We start from the raw sequence: 8336 nt of genomic DNA on the forward strand, positions 1-8336 counted from the left end.
TGCTTCAAAGTCCTTTTTTCGGCTTAAATCATTTTTTGTAAGCCACTCATCACATGTTGGGTATGAAGTAATCACATCTTGTTCCTGCACGTTAGATGAAATATTATTAGAGGACAAATTGAAGCTGTACGGAAATATTCTTTCATCAAAGACAACATGTCTTGAAATATAAACGCGTTTCGTTTGAGGTTGTAAGCAACGGTAACCCTTATGTAACGGGCTATAACCAATAAAGACACAAGGATAAGTTTTCTTATCAAACTTATTCTTTCTATAGTCTCTAAGATAAGGGTAACACCTGCAGCCGAAAACCTTCAAACCATTGTAATCATGTAATTTTTTGAACAAAGTTTGATATGGGCTTTTCATTCCAAGATTAGACAATGGCATTCTGTTGATCAAGTATATAGCAGTGAGAAAAGCTTCCACCCATAAATGCATTGGTAAGGAGGCATGATACATCATAGTTAAAGCTGTTTCTACGATATGGCGATGTTTCCTTTCAGCGACACCGTTTTGCTCAGGAGTATAAGGACATGATACTTGTCTTATTATTCTGCATTTTTCAAGGTGACTGATAAATGCTATTGAACTGAATTCTCCACCACCATCACTTTGGAAGATTTTAATCTTCCTGTCAAACAAATTTTTAACCTATCTTTGAAACTTCAAAAAACAGTCAAGAAAGTCAGTTTTAGATTTTAAAGGATATAACCATGAAAACCGAGTATTATCATCAACAAACAATGCATAATATCTAAAATTTTGAGATGAATTAATAGGGGAAGGACCCCATAGATCACAATGTATTTTATGCAAGGGAAATTCTGATTTATTATTAGAGAGACCAAATGGCTGTTTACATGCTTTGCCTAATTGGCAAGATTCACACACACTCGGTATTTTATTCCATCTAGAAAAACAAATAAGGTTATAATTTTTTAAAGCTTGCAAAATTCGTGAACTTGGGTGTCCAAGTCGTTGGTGCCACAAACTAAACTCCTCATAATTTCCTTTTATTGCACTTAGAGCAACAGCATGAACCTCCTCCAAAGCATAAAGGTTCCCTTTTTCTACTCCTCTTGGCTAGAACTTGGTTCTCCTTGTTCTTCACAATGAAACCATTAGAATTAAATTCAAAAGAACATTTAGAGCTACTAGTAAGCTCAGCAACAAATAATAAATTCTTTTTCAAATGTGGAACCACAAGAACATTATTTAATTTTAAATTACCGTGTGGTGTTTTTAAAATGGTATTACCAATATGTGAGATATGTAAGCCTTTTCCATCACCTACATAAATTTTATCATATCCCACATATGGTGAATATTGAACTAGGTTACCTGTTGTGTTGGTCATATGAGCAGTAGCCCTTGAATCTGCATAGAATTGTTGATCCGCTGGATCCTCGATATTCATAGCGGCTCGAGCTTGAGGTACTTCATCTTCAGGCCCATAATAGTCATACCTGTGATAACAAACAGCAGCACTATGGTTATTTTTACCACAAATTTGACAGAATATGGTGCCTGCCTTTTCCTTTTGTTTTTGTTTGATTTCATCCGTCTTTGGCACTTGAGATGGGCTGTTGTGGCGGCTTTTGGGACCTTTGACCATATGTTGGCTGAGTTTGATTATTATTGGCCCACATATATTGATTATTATTATTTCCTCGACCTCCATTGTTTTGTAAGGGCCCTCTACCACGAGCTCCTCTATAATTGTTGCCCCTTCCTCTTTGACCGAAAAAGGCGTAATTAGGATCAGTATGTTTATTGCCTTCTTCCTCTTTTGATACCATCACTGTCTGTTCATGGTTATAAAGGGCTATTGTAAACTCCTTCATGCTTGGTTAAGGAGGTTTTGTGAGCATTGCAGTCTTGAAGTTGGCATACTTTGGTCCCAAGGCACGAGCTAATTGAAAAACTTTATCTTCATCAGATAAAGGTTTTCCAATTGCAGCGAGGTTGTCGCATATCCCCTTGAACTTCTTCAAGAAATCTTCCAACTTTAGTGAACCTCTCTTTAGTGAGTACAAACTGTCCTTTAACCAGGACTCTTGCTCTTTGGTTGTGGGAAGCATCTGCTCCTCTATGGACTGCCAAACATCTCTTGCGTTTTGAACGCCTATGATTAGACTCAAAATATCTTCGGTCATCATTCCCCTTTAGCCAAGTCATGAGTAATCCATCATTGTTTTTCCAATTAGAAAACTCTAGATTGTTAACTTCCTTCCCATCAATAATAACTTGACTAGATGGTGTCCCAGCATCGTTAATGTGATGCTCAAGGTCTAGGCTTTGTATAAGCGGAAGAACCTGGGACTTCCATACAAGATAGTTTTGGGAAGTAAGTTTGACAGAGACTAGGCTGGAGCATTGGTGGAATGTTTAGAGAGAAAGTTTGGGTTCAACCATTTGGGAAATTGAAGCCATAGGGCTCTGATACCATAAAACACTTTTTGATAAGTTGAGAGGTATATATCTTTATTGAGTAATTTGCAAAAGAACACAAATGATATTTATACACAAGAGTTTAGTCTAGCTATGGTATTTACATAAGTCTTGGAGCGTGATTGAAGGTGGTTATGTATAATCAAGCTGAGAATCCTTGATTGATTGGAAATCTGTATTTGATTTCCGTTGATGGTGCTGTTGAGATAACACTGTTGAAATCCTTTTCGTCAAATCTGCAATTACCATATGGGCTTCATTCTTGTGTTCTTTCAATCTTTCCTTAATAGTTTTCTTGCCAAATCTATATGCATTGCCAAATATCTGCCAATAGATTACCGATAATGGACTTTCAAAATGTCAAGTTTTACTGCTTATCATTTGGCAAAATCTGGTCTTGTTGCTTATCAATTAGTCATAGAATTACATTATGTTCATTATTATCTGTAAAATGAAAAAGAAAAATCTTTATTCGAATACCAATGACGAGTTAAAGATTAACAACATGCCATATATTTCTAGATAATTATAACCATAATTGAAACTATAAATAACAGCCACCCCTTGGCATACTTATTGTATCTCTTTCGCACTGCACCAACTCGAAAGAATGGAGAAAACTTATCAACTTCAATTGGTTTCTCTGGTTGTTCTTCTCTTAATTGCTTCTTCTGGTAAATATTTATTTTAAACTTATGATCTCCTTTACTTATTTTATTTATTTATTATTATTATTATTATTATTATTATTATTATTGCAAGCGCTTCTTGCAAACAATTACAAAATCATTATTAATTTCTTTGTCTATATATTTTGTTCTTTCCAACTATTGAAATGCTCATCTTTAGTTCCGAGAAGTGAGAACTGATCATGAAATCGAAAAATTTTTATTTAGGTATATCCAAAGCACAAATAGCAAGTTGCAAAGTCGACAGTGATTGTGACAAGATCTGTGGAAGTGGCAAAGGCTATTGCGAGGGGGGAATGTGTGAATGTCCTAGAGTAAAGTTTGTGGAACAAAAATTCTGTCCTGATCATCACTCCAAAAAGCGACAATAAGATGTATTTGACGAACATATATTGATCTTCAACATGTCTTAATAAAGATTTATTAAACCCAAATTCGTATTAAACCATTTGATTGTAGCATTTCAGTTTTTGATTTGAGTGTAAAGGTTTGGTGCTTTTGGAAAGGACTTTCAAAATTCAAAACAACTCCTACAAAGGAAACATTACATAATACATATAACCAACCCATTAAAAATCCTCCGTCCTGTCACAGAAATTCATATTCCAACTCTTTGCACCTGTTTTTCATTTATAGCTTTTTCTTTCACACAATCCAATCTCTTTCCACCATATAATTCAACAGATTGACGCTTTAGAGCGCTGATAATATCCTGAAAAAAATTATTATACTATTAAAACAGAGAATTGTGGATAATCACCCAACATGGCAAAGTGAAAAACACGTCACATTACGAGAGTTTTCACCAAATATACAGTAATTTTAATGGATATCACCCAACTTTGGCTCCAACTCAACGCTTGCAATGAAATCAACTTTATCATGCTTCATTATCGCCAAGGGCGGAGCTCAACTGGCCAAATTAGAATATTTTAAAATTGATTATATGATTTTTTTTTTTTTAATTATATATGTTGTAACATGTGAAAGTTTTATTTTCATAGTGTAAAAGTTCTTTTCCTATTAAAAGAATATAATACAAATTTAAATAAAACAAAGTCTAAAAACATCAATAAAAAGGTGGGCTCACTTATTTTTAACGAGGGAAAAAGAAAAGAATTTGTTAAAAGTAAATTAATAATTGTAAAAGTACAAATTGTTATCAAAATTAATATTTGTGGGATTACATAAATTAAATGATATTTTTCTCTAAAGTTTAAAAATTGTGAGAGAATGTGCAGTCTAGCAGTGGTCAAGATAAAGATTTTACATCTAAAACTCATGATATTATTATATTATATTAAAAAGTTTATTGATTTTACAAAAGTCTGCAGGTGCCGTAGCATCCTCTAATCCAAATGGGACTCCGTCCCTAATTATTGCAAGATCAAAGGTTCTCAACCTACAAAGTTAATCCTTAAAACTAACTTCTGGACAAGTAACTAAAAGCTATATTGTGATTTTAATTCAAGTACCAACGTACCATGCATTCATGCAATAAGAAGCAAAAGAATCTTTCAATAACTTATCTTGATCTTATTGTCCTTTTTTTCTCTTTTTTTTTTTCTTTGTGTGTGTGTGTGTTTGTAAGAATATTTTAGGCTCAATAAACTTAAATAAGTTCCTAATATGAACTCCAGATCACAAATTGGACTACAAACAAAAAAATGAGCCTCGACTCTTTGTCTTTATTCTTCTGTCTGTGATCTCCATTTTCTGTTTGGTTAGAGTTTTTAATTTGATGTAAGAGATGATTTGAATTCGAATTTGCTTGTAATGGGACTCAAACTCAAGCACATTAAGCTAATTTTAATTAAATCTTCAACCATTGAGCCGATCAGTTCATATAAATATAAATTGACATAGCTTTTTGAAACATCAATCATGCAAATTTATATATTATATTATACAAAACCGATTAGATAAATTATAATATTTCCAATAATTTCTTTTAGAATTGCATTAAATAATAGATTAGAAATATATTTGAAAAGTTTAGTACCTTTGCATAACATAAAACAAACAATAATAAGAAAACTTAGCAAAACAATATTGTACTAAATGATAATACAAATTCAATTTAAATTAGATAAATACTCATTTATTTCCTTTATTTTGGATTAAGTGCCCTTTTAGTCCTTATATCTTGAAAAGTACCTTAAGACACTCCTACAAAATATGTGATATTCTTACTCTTACTTTTTTTTACTTTTACATTAATATAAAAAATAATTTATCAAATTAACAATAAAATTAAAATAAACATAAAGTAACTTTTATTATTATTTAAAAATAAAAGAAAATTAAAAATAATAAAAAATAAAGTAATTTTTTAATTATTATCTTAATTATAGTGGTTAATTTGGCAACATAAATTTTTTTATAAATGATTATTAGCAAGACAACAAGGTATTAAACATCACTTTAAGTGGGCTTGTATGAATTTATTTATAAATAATTATTAGAAAGATTGTTGCATGGATAGTAGTTCTCTTAGATTGATAATTATTGGTCATAACTTTTTGACGGATAAATTAATTAATTCTCTCAAGATTGTAGCAAAGTTATTATTATTGTAACGACAAAGAAAAAACAAGGGTAAAAAATGTCAAATATTTAACAGTAGGAGTGTCTTGAGGTATTTTTTAAATTATACTGACAAAGCATGCACTTAACTCAAAATATAATTTTAAATTTTAAATTATTAATCACATAAAATTAATTTATAATTTAAAATAATGCAACATTAATTAATAATAAAAATTCAATTCGATTAAAATAGAAAAAATAGTTTTAGATTTAATGTTGTTCACTTCAAATTTATTTTATTTAAATAATGTGTAGTAATATAACTCAAATAAAATTTAGTTATAAAACTTGAACCATGCTCTGGCCCATCTAGTAACGTGCCATGTTTTAAGACTGGCATGCCTAAAACTCTAGGCCTAACTCTACCAACATATGTGTCATACAGTGTTGTGTGCCTCGGTGAAGCATGCTCAGGGCTGCGCCTTGTGCCGCGCAGCCTTTTGACCATATCTAATTTTGTGAAGATGTCATTTTAATAAATATTTAATAAATTAATTTTATTAAAATTAAAAAATTAACTTTGAGAGCAATATTTTCAGTTTGTGATTCACACGCATCCAAAGAGGTTGGGCAATTTTTTGAAAAAAAGGCAGCATTTATAAGTATAAAAAAAACTGCTTCTACATCCAAACAGAACTTCAACAACTATCATAAGCGAATAACATCATTGACAACTCTTTTCATCTCACTGTCACAATCATCGTCATCGTTACCAATGGTGAATAGCAACAATAAGAATATAAAAGCCCACATATAAAACTCGCTTACTGTTACAATCTAAATTTTAAAGCACTAACCTTAGTTTCTTCTTCATTTTTTTTTCTTTCTTCTATTGATTGATTTCATCTTCAGTGCTTAGTAACAATTGTTGTTTGATGGATTTCATCTTCAGTGCTTGGTAACAATTATTGTTTGATGTACATGAGATGAGAAGTGAAATAAAGAGAGTTTTGTGAGTAGAGTGTGCTTAATTGTTAGAGAGAGATTTTTTTTTTTTTACAAAAAAAAAAGGTAAGCGGGTGTGGGCAGGTCCAAATATAATTTTTTATTCTCTTACCACCCCCAATAATCGAATCCGAGTTTTGGTAGAGATTACAGCTGCACTGCAACCGACCAAGGCCTTTGGGGGTAATTGTTAGAGAGGGAGTTTTGCGTAAAATGTTTACAAATCACTAGTTGTTTTGGATTTATTTAGATTATTCTAAGGTAACTTGGTCTAAAATAGGTATATGTGGCTATTATGATAAGCAATTTTGTTAGATGCTTAGCTTGGATAATGATTTTTTGAAAGTGGCAAGATAAATAAATTTCCCAAATCTAACAACCATTCAAATTAGGGAAATTATCATTACATCACCTTTATTTTGTCTTATGTTCATTCAACCACTAAAAATTTTAACATGTACTTTGCACCACCTATTTTTTTCACATTTGTATCAACTAGCCACTTTTGAATTAACACTATTAAATAATTTTAATAAAATAATAATTTTACCCCTAAATAAATTAAAAGACTATTTTATCTCATAAAAATTTAAATTTTAAAATTATAATCATAAAAATATCCCTAAATTTAATAAAAAATAAATCTCAAATAGAGGTGCTCAACTAATTTTTACTAAATTTAGATTTTACAAAATTTTAATAATTATTTTTATTAAAAATTATAATTTCACAAAATATTAATAAAAATAAATGAATTTATTTATTAAAAATTATAATTTTGTAAAATTTTATTAAAACAACTGAATTTATTTCTTAAAAGAATAAATCCTAAAATTTTAATAACTTAGGAGATTTTTATTAAATCCCAAAATTTTGCAATTATTTTTATAATTATAATTTTATATTAAAATAATTTTTATTAAAAATAAAATTTTAATTTTGGTATTTATTTTTATTAAATTTAGGAATATTTTTATCATTATATTTTTTTTATTTTTTAAAGTTTTTATAAAATAAAATGGTCTTTTAATTTATTTGGGAGTGAAATTATCATTTTATTAAAATTATTTAATAGTATTAATGCAAAAGTGGCTAGTTGATACAAATGTGAAAAGAAATGTGGTGCAAAGTACATGTTAAAATTTTATAGTAGTTGGATGAATATAAGGTAAAATAAAGGTGGTGCAATAATAATTTCCCTCCAAATTAATAAAGGATCTCAACCATTATAAAAAAGTCGAGCAACATTAGTAATGGGTATAATAGCCGCCTTAGGTTGGACACTATAAGTAAAGATTTGTTGAGCCAATCCGTATTGCAATTTTCAAAAATATTGCAAAACTTTTGACGACAAGGTTACTCACATTTATATACAAGGAAAAGAAAACAATCATAGATATTTGCTGTGCTTTCTTATTTTAGAATTTGAAAGAAAATCTTTGAACTGGTTTAATTGCCAGATATATATTACATGTCTTGCCACAATGATGATCTTGTTCTTTATCAAAGTCCTAAGATTACAATTATGTTCAATATCTCTTTTAACGAAAAATAAAATCCTTAGGGCGTGTTTGGTTGGAGGATTTAAAGTAGGGATTAGACTCTTTTTTTTTTAAATTTTATCTTTATCTCCTGTTTGGGGCTGTCAATGGTATTGAG

Source organism: Citrus clementina, unplaced genomic scaffold (genome assembly GCF_000493195.1).
Source record: "Citrus clementina cultivar Clemenules unplaced genomic scaffold, Citrus_clementina_v1.0 scaffold_5, whole genome shotgun sequence".
In the NCBI taxonomy this organism is placed as follows: domain Eukaryota; kingdom Viridiplantae; phylum Streptophyta; class Magnoliopsida; order Sapindales; family Rutaceae; genus Citrus; species Citrus x clementina.